The sequence below is a fragment of the Cibotium barometz genome, chromosome 40 (assembly GCF_041138505.1).
Source record: "Cibotium barometz isolate CiBa-2024 chromosome 40, ASM4113850v1, whole genome shotgun sequence".
Taxonomy (NCBI): domain Eukaryota; kingdom Viridiplantae; phylum Streptophyta; class Polypodiopsida; order Cyatheales; family Cibotiaceae; genus Cibotium; species Cibotium barometz.
The window spans coordinates 7,811,879-7,825,626 of record NC_141085.1 but is presented as its reverse complement, the minus strand read 5'-3'; the positions used below and the strand labels follow the sequence as shown (position 1 = coordinate 7,825,626).

The window sequence follows — 13,748 nt, the reverse complement described above, 5'->3', positions numbered from 1 at the left end:
GATGGGGGGGCCATATAAATAGGCCCCCAGCCCCTTGTCATTTTTTGATGGGGGGGCCATATAAATAGGCTGATGGGGGGGCCATATAAATAGGCCCCCAGGGCGACTGCTGATGGGGGGGCCATATAAATAGGCCCCCAGCCCCTTGTCATTTTTTGTATCATTCCCGAGATCTTCTTGTGTATATAGAGCAGAGTTACACGCCTCTATCTCTCTCTCTCTTGTGCTGTGATTTTCTGCACTGCGTTTTGCTCGTGTTCCCAAATCTAGTCATCATCTCCGCTGCATATTCTGACATGGTATCAGAGCCTAGGCTCTAGATAGTTCTTGGGATTTGTGTGAGCAAGAGGGGGACTGTTGTGTTGCTGATTGGTGGATTGTTCGGGAGGAGGAGAAGCAAGAGGACGGCGGGCTGATTTGCTGGACAGCCACTTGCAAGTGTTAGTTCTTCTTTGTTCCCACCCACCCACCCTTTTCAAAGTACATCCCCGCAATGGCAGATCTGTTTGAGATGGCCGAGAGGCATGTGAAGATCCCGACACTCCCCACATTCCCGGTGGACCGTCAATTGGACGGGAGCAACTACGGCATATGGAAGGTTATGATGGAATCTGTTTTTGGAGTCTTACGACCTCGCTGATTTCGTCGTTGTTGGGGTTCCACGGCCGGAAGTAGAGGAAGGGGAGTTACGGTCGATCCGATAGTACCGGGAGGCTCACACAGAGATGTGGGATCGTGTCAACGCCAGGGTCCGTTCGTTTATCTTTCTCAATTGCACACCGCAGGTAATCAATCATGTAAAGCATATGACGCTGGCCAGAGGTATATGGCAGCATTTGGCCTCTCTTTACAACAGGGTATCGCCCATGAAGAGGATTTCCTTGGAAGTACAGATGCGGGTTATGAGCCCTACAAAGTCGTCGACAATGCGGGAGCATATTAACAAGCTGCAGGCTCTTCAGCAAGAAGTTCTTCAGGCTGGGAAGGAGATATTGTCAGAGGACATGGCCATAACGTTGCTGTCGCACTTGCCCTCTCAGTACTCAGCATTTTACTCGTCTTTGATTACCAGTGGCAGGCTCAGCACCATCACGTGGGAGGAGCTTGTGCCCATGGTCTTGGACCAGGAGGAACGATTCACGAACCCTCCTCAGGGTAGAGGTTCGGAGGCCTTAACTGGCCAACGGTCGAAAGGCCGTCACACGGGCAAAGGGAAGGCTTCGTCAGAGAAGTCTTCTGAGAAGAAGTCCGTTACTGACCGCGAGAAACTAAAGGCAGAGAAGACCTGTAATGATTGTGGCGAGAAAGGCCACTATTGGAGGTAGTGTCCCAAGCGGAAGACCGAGAAGGGTGAAGATTCCTCATCAGCAATCATGAAGACTCCGGCTTTTGTGCACCTGGAGGTGGTGGACACCGATGTTTCATTTTCTTCAGGCAGGGAGGAGATTGGAGGACTCTCCGCAACGGATACTCGGGAGTCGATTCTAGATAGTGGTGCTTCCAGGCACATGACTCCTTCCCGTTCCGGTTTACAGGATATTTGCAGGCTTTCTGGTCACATACTTACTGGGGATACATCCACTATCCCAGTTCACAGTGAGGGCAGGATGGAGATAGTTCCCGATGGCAGAGGGGGGAAGCATTCCTCCCAGGTGTTGTATGTTCCGTCACTTGGTTTTCATCTGTTGTCAGTGCATCAGGTTTGCAAGACTGGTGTATGGGTGGAGTTTGATGAGCATTTTGTTGCTCTCCGGGACAAAGCAACAGGCCAGGTGGTTTGGGAAGGCGGAGTGGAGAATGGAGTTTACAGGCTTTCAGCACTCTCTCTCCCAGGTCCTCAAGTTTGTGATGACTGGCAGTCTGGTAATGGCCACTTAAGTGTGGATACGCTACAGGAGCAGGCTTTCCGGGACCAGATGGTGCATAGCTTGGCAGTAGATGGCAGCAGTTCGCAGGAACTGATGTTGGTAGTTCTTGTGTTCGTCAGTCAGAGGAAACTGAACAGGTAACTTATGCTCTGATGTCTCGTAGTATTCGGGACAAAGAAACTCCTGTAGATGAGGATGCTCTTTCCACGGGGACCTTTTTGAAAGCCAGGCAGGTGGCAGTTGATTACTTGCAGAAGGAGGTGGTTTCTCCAGGCTTTGTGGTTCCGGATTCAGAGGGGGTGGTTGACAGGTTTCAGAAGGCCTTGTGTGGTCTTGACTCTTCAGCAAGTTTCCAAGACTTGGTTTTACACCGTAACAGGTGTTGATCCTTGTGAGCAGTGTGATGCCTCTTTGACTCAGAAGCAGAATGGTTCATTGATCTTGTTGATGGACACCAGATTGGACGGGAGCTTCCTGATGAGGCAGTTGAGCTCATGGTTGCAGATGACTCTTTGTGAGGCAGGATTGCGTTTCCTGTGGTTTCTGCGGCATGCGAAGGATCATGGACTCTTGTACACAGGAGGAGGATTGTTGGATGGAGTCCGACTCCACGGTTGGAGTGACTCAGTTTGGGGAGGAGATCCAGACACGAGGAGATCTACTTCAGGCCCAGAAGCAGTTTTACGGAGCAGTAAGAGGCAGTCATCTTTTGCCTTGTCGAGGACAGAGGCAGAGTACCAAGCTGCTTGTGATGCTGCTTGTGAGGTGGTGAGGATGCAGAGGTTGCATTGTAGGTTTGGGCTTCCACTGGACGAACCCATGGTGATTCAGAGGCACTTTGTTCGTGAAAAGATCGTTGCTGATGACATCTTGCTAGAGTTCTGTTCGACGGAGGACAGTACGGTGGACCTCTTCACGAAGTCGCTATCTCAAGATTTGCTCAGGCGGCACCCAAGCTCCCTGTGGTTGGTTTCACAACCAGGAGCTGAGAGGGGGTGTTAGAAGTGATCTCCTGTCTATTTTTATACACCAGGGCCTTTGTTGTGGGTGTGCCCGCCCTTATGAGGTGTTTTCTCATTTGTCCCCACTCTCCGTATTTTTTTCCCATTTTTTCCCTATTTTTCTGTGGCATGGGAGGCAGTCTAGTAGTGGCAGGAGGACCTTGAACCTAGCCGACTGCATTTGTGGAGATTCTGGAAGTGGCCGACTGCACTGCATGAGTCGTGGGACTTCTCTGATGCTGGCCGACTGTGATTTTTCAGTCGTGGAGGTTTCATGTGTCCAGTCAGCTGCCCTACAGCAGGCCGACTGCTAAATAGGCCCCCAACCCCTTGTCATTTTTTGTATCATTCGCGGGATCTTCTTGTGTATATAGAGCAGAGTTACATGCCTCTCTCTCTATCGCACATCCTCACACCAGCTTGAGATTGAGATTGGCCGATATAGAGGTATACCAGCTGAGGCCAGGATATGCCGAGTATGCCATGGGGAGCCAGAGACAGAGCTGTGCATTATATATGCCATTGTACTGCATACTATGAGATACGTGGTCGTTTCCACTGTTTATTCAGAGAGGGTTTTGGACCACTTTCCAGAGTCATGGGGTACCAGGACCAGAGGTGTTTGGGATTGTTCTTGCTTGAGCTGCGGAGATATAGAGATAGCCTGCTTAGGCGCACAGAGAGCCAGACTCAAAGGCACAGTACAGACTTTTTTAGTCCAACCATCACTGCGCCAGATGGACCACAGCAACAGCAGGACATGGATACCGCCCACACCAGCGGTACACTGATTGATCGTGCGATTGAGCTTGGTGGTCCAGACGCCCACGACTACAGAGGAGGGCATCCCAGCATAGACGGAGGTTGCAACAACAGATTCGGATTATTCTTGCGAGACATGCGGGACACCCAGTCAGGGTGCTGACCACAGAGGATATTGAGGAGATCCGCCAGCGTCCGATGCGGCACATATTATGAGATGGAGGCACCTCTATAGTGTACCCCCCCGTCCCATATGATATTGTATACCCTCACTGTACTCCACTCACCTCCATAGCGTACCCCCCCCCTCACTATATTCACACCCTATAAGGGTTTCTGTGTACCTTCCAGTTCCAGTTTCATTTTCTAGGTGCCAGTAGTATCATCTTTATTTTTCTTTTTCTGGGTTTTTATCCAGACATTGTGTATCAGATCCACCATGATGTAACGTTTTGGTCTCATAGGTCATTATGGCCTTTTGAAGACGTTAATATAACATTTCATTTCATTTCATTTCTCTCTTGTGTTGTGATTTTCTGCACTGCGTTTTGCTCGTGTTCCCAGATCTGGTCATCATCTCCGCTACGTATTCTGACAAGAAGAAGTGGAGTAAGCCTAAGTCGGTCATCTCAAACTCCTTTGACAAGGCAGCCTTCGTCACTGCTATGTGCTCCATATGACTGCCAGTGAGAATGAGATCATCCACACAAAGGATAATAAACGTGACCAAACCGCGTTCTTGAAAGAGATACAAGTTAGGATTTGCAACTGATCTCTGAAATCCTGTCCATAGAAAGAAGGAATCAATCTTCTAATTCCAAGCCCTAGGAGCCTGCTTAAGACCATACAAGGCCTTCCGCAACCTGTAAACCATCCCCTTTGATCCTGGAACCTCAAAGCCTGGAGGCTGCTCAACATACACCTCCTCCTGCAAGTCACCATTAAGGAACGCAGATTTTACATCCATCTCATATACGGGCCACCGCTGAGAAGAGGCAAGGGCAAGAACGGTCCGAATCGTGGTCATCCTCCATGTCGGTACAAAGGTATCCCCATAGTTGATGCCAGGCCACTGAGCATAACCCTTAGCCACAAGTCTAGATTTGTGCTTGTCCACCAACCCATTAGATGTATACTTGGTCTTAAAGACCCACTTGACACCAATGACTAACCGTTTTGACGGCCTCGAAACCAACTCCCAAGTTTTATTCTTCTCTATGGCATCCAGTTCCACTTGCATGGCTTTCCTCCAAGTATCCTGAGAAAGAGCTTCCTTCACGGAAGTGGGCTCTTTGTCCCGCATGATACGCGACACCAAAGCATAGTTTACCTGTAAGAGCTCCACTGAATGGCTTTTGTCATGAACTCTGATCTTCAAGGTCCGTTCTCTATGGTCCACTCAGAGGGAAGCTCCGTGACACCTGACTCACGAAGGAATGTGAACATAGGCATCACTCCCAAACACACGGAAATGGGAGACATCTGGTTTCCTACCAAAATAAGCCTCAAATGGAGTCATCTTTCGTATTGAAGTCGTCAGAGATTGGTTAAGGATATGGACAACCGTAACCACAGCCTCTCCCCAAAGTGGAGAAGGAAGATCACGATGCTCAAGCATCTCCTCACCATCTCCACCACAGTCCGATTCTTTCACGCAACCACTCTATTCTCTAAAGGCGAACCTGTATTGGCCAACTCCCGCTTGATGCCATGTTCCGCACAAAACCGCACAAACGCATTAGAAGAGAACTCTCCTCCTTTGTCTACCCGAAGAGTCTTTATCTGCAATCCAGACTCCTTCTGCGCCATAACATGCCACTCCTTGAACCGAGAAAAAGCTTGGTCCTTCTGGGAAAGGAAATAAACCCATGTGAATCTGCTACAATCATCAAGCAACAGCATAAAGTACAAAGAACCTCCCAAGGATGGGGTCTGCATAGGTCCACACAAATCAGTGTGTACCAACTCCAAAGGTTTCGAAGCCCGCCTAGAAGCCTGCTTCGAAAAAGATTCCCTGTGCTGCTTACCCACGAATGCAAGAACTACAACATCCCTGCCTGGCAAGCCATCCACCAACTGGTCCCGGAAAGGCCGCCGCAACACATCCACATTCAAGTGGCCAAAACAGAAGTGCCACGAGTCACCCATCTGAGTGCCTGTCAGAGAAGAGAGTACTGAGAGTTTGTAGATACCGTTCTCCACTCCACCTTCCCATACAACCTGGCCTGTTTCTTTGTTCCGTAGAGCAACAAAATGCTCCTCAAATTCCACCTGGAAGCCAATCTTGCAAACCTCATGCACTGACAATAGATGAAAACCATTTGCGGAGACGTAAAGAACACAAGAGGAATGCTTCCCCCCTTTGCTATCGGGAATGATCTCCCTCTTGACCTCACTCTGAATCGGTATAGTGGAATTGTCGCCAATGAAAATGCGACCTAACTGCCGTTTAAGATCTTGTAAAAACTCTCAAGGAGTCATGTGCCTGGAAGCACCACTATCAAGAATCCACTCCCGAGTATCCCTAGCAGTGAAACCAACTGCCTCCTCGCTCCAAGAAGATGAAGCATCTGTGTCCAAAATCTCCAAGTGTACAAAGGATGGAGTCTTTGCAAGTGAAACTGAAGAATCAACACTCTTTGCGGTACTTCGCTTCGCCAATAGTGGCCTTTCTCGCCACAATCGTTACAAGTCCGCTCGGTCGTCAATTTATCATGGTCTGAGTCGGGCTTCTTCTCAGAAGACTTCTCCGATAAAGACTTCCCTTTGCCCTTATTGTTGTTGTTGTTACGGCCTTTCGACCGCTGGTCAGTCAAGGCCTCAGAACCTCCACCCTCTGGAGGATTCGTAAAATGCTCTTCTTGGTCCAAGACCATAGGCACAAGCTCCTCCCATGTGATGGTGCTGAGTCTGCCACAGGTGATCAAAGAGGAGTAAAATGCTGAGTACTGAGAGGGAAAATGAGACAACAAAGTGATGGCCATGTCCTCTAAAGATATCTCCTTCCCAGCCTGAAGAACCTCCTGCTGAAGAGCCTGCACCTTATTGATGTGCTCCCGCATCGTCTCGAAGACTTTGCAGGATTCATCACCCGCATATGCACTTCCAAGGAGATCCGCTTCATGGGTGATACCCTGTTATATAGAGAAGCCAAGTGCTGCCAAATCCCTCTGGCTAGCGTCATATGTTTTATATGATTAATCACCTGTGTGTGCAATTAAGGAAGATGAAGGAACGCAACAGGCATTGACACGATCCCACAACTGTGCCCAAGCCTCTTGTTCCTTCCTAGTAGAGGGTAAAAGCTCCCCGTCCTCCAACTCCGGCCGTGAAACACCAACCACAATGAAATCAACCAAGTCATAAGACTCCAAGACAGACTCTGTCATTACCTTCCATATGCCATAGTTGTTCCCGTCCAACTATCGATCCACCAGGAATGTGGGGAGAGTAGGGATCTTCACGTGCTTCTCAACCATCTTAGGCAAGTCTCCTATCTCAAGGGTTCATAAGGTCTTGTGAAGGGAGGTGGGTGGGAAAAAAAATGAAGAGGCTGCAAATAGTATGCAAGGTGGTTGTCCGACGGTGATGGTCACCTTCTACCCGATCTCCAAGTCCCGAACGGCCCAAGCAATTTCCAATCAGCACCACAAATCAACAAACCCTCAAGGTCCCACTGTCTCCAAGCTTCAAGCCACCTAGGGCTTTGACACCATGTCAGAATGCATAGCGGAAATGAAAGACGACTGCTGTAGAGAGCAAAACGCAGAATAGATGAGTGGGGGAGGGGATGGAGCTCTACTTCTAGGAGAATGCAAAGCTATATGCATGGAGTATACAATCATGATATGCAACCTAGCTAGCTCCATCATGTACCATACTGGGGGTATAAAATGGTATACATCAATGAAGGGGCTGTCCACAACTCCCTGAAGAACATGCCTGGGTCTGCTCTGAAGCGAGCCAGTCGCTCCGCACCCTCTCTCTGAAACTGAGCTCTGATCTCTGTCATCTCTCTCTGGTATAAGCGTGGTGTCCGAAAGCCAGGTGTCCTCTGTCTCCTGCGGAGAGAGAGAGAGAGAGAGAGAGAGGGAAGCTGTATAAACTCTGCTCTATACACAAGAAACAAAAGGTGTGGGGGCTAGGCCCTCTATATATATGGCCCTGGGCTGCTGGTCGGCCAGCCCAAAACACGCCAACAGCCCTAACTGCTCACGACCAGGAAAATCAGCAGCAGTCGGCCAAATAAAACAAAGTCGGCCAGCACTAAATGAAGTCGTGTAGCAATACATCCAGTTGGCCAGCAGCAGGCAGATAGAGTCAGCCAGCACATGACAAGCCCCCACGACCCAGAAAAATGGGGAAAATACATGGAAAAACAGGGAAAAATGGAGAAACACCTAAATGGGTGGGCACACCCACAACAATGGCCCTGGTGTGTAATGCAGAGAGAGGAGATGACTACTAACATACCACCCCCTCCACCCCTACCCTCAACCACCAATGTTGTTCAGCTCTTGCCCACTTTGAATGCAGTACCCGTAGTGGTATTTGATGATAAGCACGAGGGCAGAGTTGAGGAGCTTCCGAAAGGTCTTATCAGAGCTTATGGCACAACGAAGGGGCAACAATTTGTTGTTCTCTTCGACATAGGCAATTCAAAAGATGCGATCTCTCCGTAGTTGGCAACCAAGATGAGATGTGCGCTAGTGCCTTATCATTTGGACGTGGACGGATTCACTCCTAGCCTGCATACGCATATCACCCAGAAAGCTCCATAGTTTGCCTTCACAATCCAGAAGGCCTAGTTTTAGAGGGATTTCATTGCCCTCGGGTGCAACATGACCCTAGGGATTCAATGGTTCTGCCAATATGTGCCAATTCCTGATTGGAGACAAAACACCTTCACAATCGTCAAAGGTTTGCCTGAGCCTACTAACATCTGCGGGGATCGGAGCATTCAGGTATTCCACTGATTTCCCACCTCCAAGCTAGTAGAGCTATCAGAAAGGGAGTTGAGTGTGGAATGATCTATGTCCGCCCACAACATATATCGACATCCAGCACAACTCCATTAGGGCCATAGATGACAAGACTCCTCCAATAGTTTCAAGATATCATGTTACGGGATGACCTCCCACCCAGAACCCCCCCCCCCTTCTCGTCCAGGAGACGATCGTATCAATTTGGTACCTGGAGCTGAGCCACCTAGTAAGTCTCCGTATCATCTTTCCAAGGCGTTGGAAGTTGAGTTGGAGACGCAACTAGCGCAATTGCTTAGGTCCAGTTTCATCAAGCCCTCATCCTCTCTATTTGTTGCACCGATTCTTTTTGTGCAAAAGAAAGATAGACCGCACGTCTCTGTGGATTACCGAGCCTTAAACAAGTTGACAATCAAGAACAAGTTCCCCATGCCAAGGATAGAGTACATCCTTGAAAGACTCAACGGTGCTAAGTACTTCACCAAGATCGACTTGAAAAGTGGCTATCATCAAATCAGAATCTTTAAAGCCAATATCTCGAAGACGGCCTTTCAAGCAGAACGAGATCATTACGAGTTCGTGGTCATGCCTTTTGGTTTGACCAATGCACCGGCGACCTTCAACAAGATGATGTCTCGAGTCTTCGCCATACTCATCGGTAAATGTCTATTTTTTGGATGACATTCTTAGTTTTTCTGCCACTACACAACAACACGAGAAGGATGTGCAACAAGTCTTGCAGATTTTGCAAGATAATGAACTCTACATCAATGCGAAGAAGAGCATATTTGGAGTTCAAGAAGTCCAGTACCTGGGCTACGTGATCAGTTCCGACGGAATTCGCCTTGACCTTGAGAAGATAAAGACAATCCTGAAGTGGGATGTTCTGACGACACCCCAAGAGATACGATCCTTCATGTGCCTTTGCCAAGCATATAGCTCACATATGGATCGGTTTCTAACCTTGCAGCACCAGTAACAAATTTTCTCAAGGGAGTGAAGACTAGAAGACAAAAAGTTTCAGTCTCACAGGAAAGGCTTTAGAGGCATTCTTTGCTCTGCAAACGGCGGCACCTCAAACTCGCATCATGGGATGATCCCTTCGAGGTGATTACCAATACTAGTAATCTCGCCATTGGAGCAATATTGCAACAAGAAGGGAGAGCCGGGGCATATTATAGCAAGAAGTTGAATGATGCATAAAAAAATTATTCTATCTATGACAGAGTTGCTAGGGGTTATCACAGCCTTGAAACAGTGGAAATCTTTTCTTTATGGAAGGGAATTTATTGTGAAAACAAACTACCAAGCCTTGAAATGATTATAGACTATGCCAAGTGCCTAGTGGAGCAATAGACAGCACATTAATCACAATTAGCTTCCACATCCATGTTACATTGGTATCAAAGCATCAAGTTAGCCTAGCTGCCATATGCGTTAGATCATCCAAAGATGTGTTTTGCAAGAAGTGCATGCAACAAATCAGGATTTGAGTTTTTCCGTCTACAACAAGTTTTGTGTATGTGCATCAGGTTTCAACTATGCGTTTGGGCTTGCTATAACCAAGTCTTGCATAGTTGGCCAAGACAGCACAAACCCAACAGTAGGTCAAATGAGTCTAGTGTTAGGATTGACACGTAGTAAAGTCTGCATGTAGTTAACTTTTGGATAGACAAGCTTCCCTTTCCTGACACAAACTATACATCGTAGGAGAGCATGATGAGAGGTGTCGGGCGAAGCTCGAGGAGTTGCGAGAGCGGTACCGTCAACACAAAGAAGAGTTTGTAAACTACTACAAATGGGAACAAGAAGAATGTGAAGCCCTTACCAAACAAGAGGAGGAATGCAAAGCCCAAATCAAGAAAAAAGTTTATCAACAACATGAAGCTCATATTCAGTTAGGTTTTGGTATATTGATGGAGAAAGATCCAAGAACAAGGTGCATCAATGACAACTGCAAAGACCATAGACAAAGACAAGGAAGTATAGAATTCGCCCAAGGTTGAAGCTTAGAAAAAGGAAGTTTCCATGGATGCTTGAGAGCTTCAAGGACAAATAGTGGCAAAGGAGACCGTTTCCCCAAAGTATGGAGCGTAGATAAGTAAGAATCTCAAAAATGAAGTGGTGATGCTGGTGGCTCTAGAGTTAGAGTCAACACAAGAATCAATCTCTAAAAAACAGCATTTGCCCGAGACACAATTGCCCAAGTCCAAACCAGTTTTCGAGATGAAGTTGTCGCAGCAGGAGCCCAATGACCAACTGAGCTTCAAGACATTAAGTCTCTCCGAGTGCTCTATGGAGGATGATGAGACTATGAGTGGTGCAACAATTCCCATGACACAACCGTAAATTTGGAGCAAAACCTACAGATGGACCAGATTAGAAGTGGAGCAAAAGTGCATATTTTGCTTTGTTTGAAACCTCAAAGGAGTCTCTCACATGACAACTGAAGATGGGCGACACCAACTCTTGGTACACAAACTGGCACTTGGTGCCTCTATATCACAGCTTGATCCCCCAATCCTGATAGCCTCGGTGACATGACAGATTGGTGGAGCGTGGTAGCCAGCCACTACACCTGATTTCCTTATTAACACATCGGCAGGCTGCCACTACACACAGGATGCATCACTGACACATCGGTCGGTGCCACTATACCCAAGATTTCCCACTGACAAACCAACAGATGTAGCCTGCCAGTGCATCCGAGATTCCTCTCTGACACATGGGCAAAAATGTTAGCCTGCCACTACACCTTCCTGACACATCACTAGCTGCCATTGCACACCTCAGATTCCGATAAGCTATGCTCAGCTGCATCTCAGACTCACCTTATGAGCACTGGTGGACACAATCTGGCATTACTCTCCATCTCTAAAGATGAGAGAAAGCAGCCATTTCTAGTCTGAGAAAATGGTTGCACTATAGCATTATGAGCAGAAGGACGTACAATCATACAATCCTGGCCCGCGACAAGTTTGAATAAAATTTGGGGGGGAAGAGGAAAATATTACCTGGTAGAGCTTTATCCCCGAACGAACGCGATGGCGATGGCGATGGCGATGGCGATGGCGATGGCGATGGCGCGATGGCGATGGCGCGATGGCGACTCCCAAATCCCACTCCACTGTCTTCGTCGATCCCACCGCTAAAGGAAGCAGCACTACACGGCCCCACCTTGTGTATGTTAGCCTAACTTACATTTAACAACTGTATATTATTCTCACCACTATGTCATATTAAATAAGTCCTTTAACTTATATTGAACAAGTGCCAACGTTATCACTATTATCAACATGGTGTCATGTGTCATATTAAATAAGTGCTATGTGCTCATGCATGTGCTATGTGCATTAACTAATGCCTACTATTGTAGGCATTAATAAATTCCTAAGGTACCTTAGACCCATTTTTTCGAGTAGAGATCTTGTTGTAAGTCAACCACACTTGCTCTTGTCAAGCTTCAACCCACTAGGAGCCACTAGATCCAACACATCCATCGGCTAAGAGAGTGGGGAATCAAACTCGAGACCCATGCTCAAGAATTCAACTACTTTACCAACTCACCTACAAAGCCACGCATGACCTTAGGCTAGTTTCACAAACATCCATATGAAAACGCCTTCCATTTATGTGGCAGCATGACATCGGGGGAAAACCATGTGTTCACATAGAAAGTGTTTTATATAACTTAGTAACAAATGCATAAAAGGCCCATCGCTTGGCATCCACAAGTGTGATTCCTTGTTCGGTATGTTCAAGCCACCTAATGCGCGAGCACATTGCAAAATTTTGATTTTTGTGGGTTCAATCAAATTCTTTGTTGTTCCACTCATATAAAAACAAAATCATAACTTGATCACCCAAATGTTTGTGAAGAGGCCAATAGACAAACCCACTAGGAATAAGAGTCGAGTTGGAAAAGAGTGCATTTTGGTTATGGCTATTTGTGAATTGGGCCTTATGCACCTTACTCCCCCTCCCCTTTCAATTTGCACCCTCTCTTGCCTTGTATGACCCTCCTTTGCCTTCAGGTGCCCTAACAAGCTAAGTGCTATCTTCAGTGTGCGAACTACCTCCCTGCTCATCTCTCTTGCCCCCAACATACTCTGGCTATGCTCATGAGAGAGAGAGAGAGAGAGAGAGAGAGAGAGAGAGGAGAGAGAGAGAGAGACCCCAACGCACACACACCTCTCTCGCTCATCCTTCTCACATTCATTTTAACCTCACATCTCTCATGTGCTATGCATGCCCACATGTTCTAAAGTAACTTCCTTTGTTTCTTGGACCTCGCATAGCCATTTTCAATGTCACAGCTCTTTTGTGATGTTTATGTATGCATGTCCTGGAGGAGACAAAGACAATGGAAGCCCTCACTATTCACTACCAGGAAACAAATACAATGTAAACCCTCACCATTCAATACATGTGTGTGTGTGCCCGCATGCATGGCATACACATCAGGGTATAAGACACAATGCACAACAAACATGCAAAAAAATTTCCTTTTTTGTATTAAAAAATAAATGGTGCAAAAATCTTATTTTTTTATATGTTAATACTAAAAATGGGTTACGACGCATTTAATGCACCCAAAAAAAAATTCGGTGCCTTATTGGGGCTCATTAGATAATGACGTGCCTAAGCTTCACTAAAGTCTTCAATTTAGTAAAAATAACTTTGTTGCCCTTTTCGGGCCACCACACTCTCTCACCTTTCCATTTGTCTCCCCATGCTCTAGCCTACCATGTGCTCTCACCTTTCAATTTGTCCCCCCTCTCGAGAGAGAGCGAAGGGGGGGGGGGGGTTGAGGTCTATTATGTGTTGGAGAGAGGGAAAGAGGGAGATTGAGAGAAGGGAGGGGGTGCGGGGGGGACCAATAGGTCTAAGAGATAAAGAAGCATGTCATGCACGAAGGCAAAAAAACAAATGTCCAACCATAAATGATGGATTTCAATACATTAGTTTCTTTAAGAAAACATATCCTTAAACCTTACAAAGTATTTTTTGATGCTAACATATTCCTTAATATTCCTTAATATTTTTTTGATGCTAACATATTCCTTAATATTTATTTGAAACAATCGATAAAGGACATGAGGAGCCCATATTAGGCAATCCAAGTGACACATACA

The 13,748-nt window shown here is 46.9% G+C and overlaps 1 protein-coding gene across 2 annotated transcripts in view; it reads right to left on the bottom strand.

Moving 5' to 3' along the window:
• LOC147615154 (choline/ethanolaminephosphotransferase 1-like) overlaps nt 1-11,778 on the bottom strand; it is a 79,349-nt gene extending 67,571 nt beyond the window's left edge. For both annotated transcript variants that reach the window (XM_086779161.1, XM_086779162.1), the window contains exon 1: nt 11,628-11,778. The gene's annotated coding sequence lies outside the window, so the exon portion shown is untranslated. The remainder of the gene's footprint in view (nt 1-11,627) is intronic.
• Nucleotides 11,779-13,748: the final 1,970 nt, after the last annotated feature.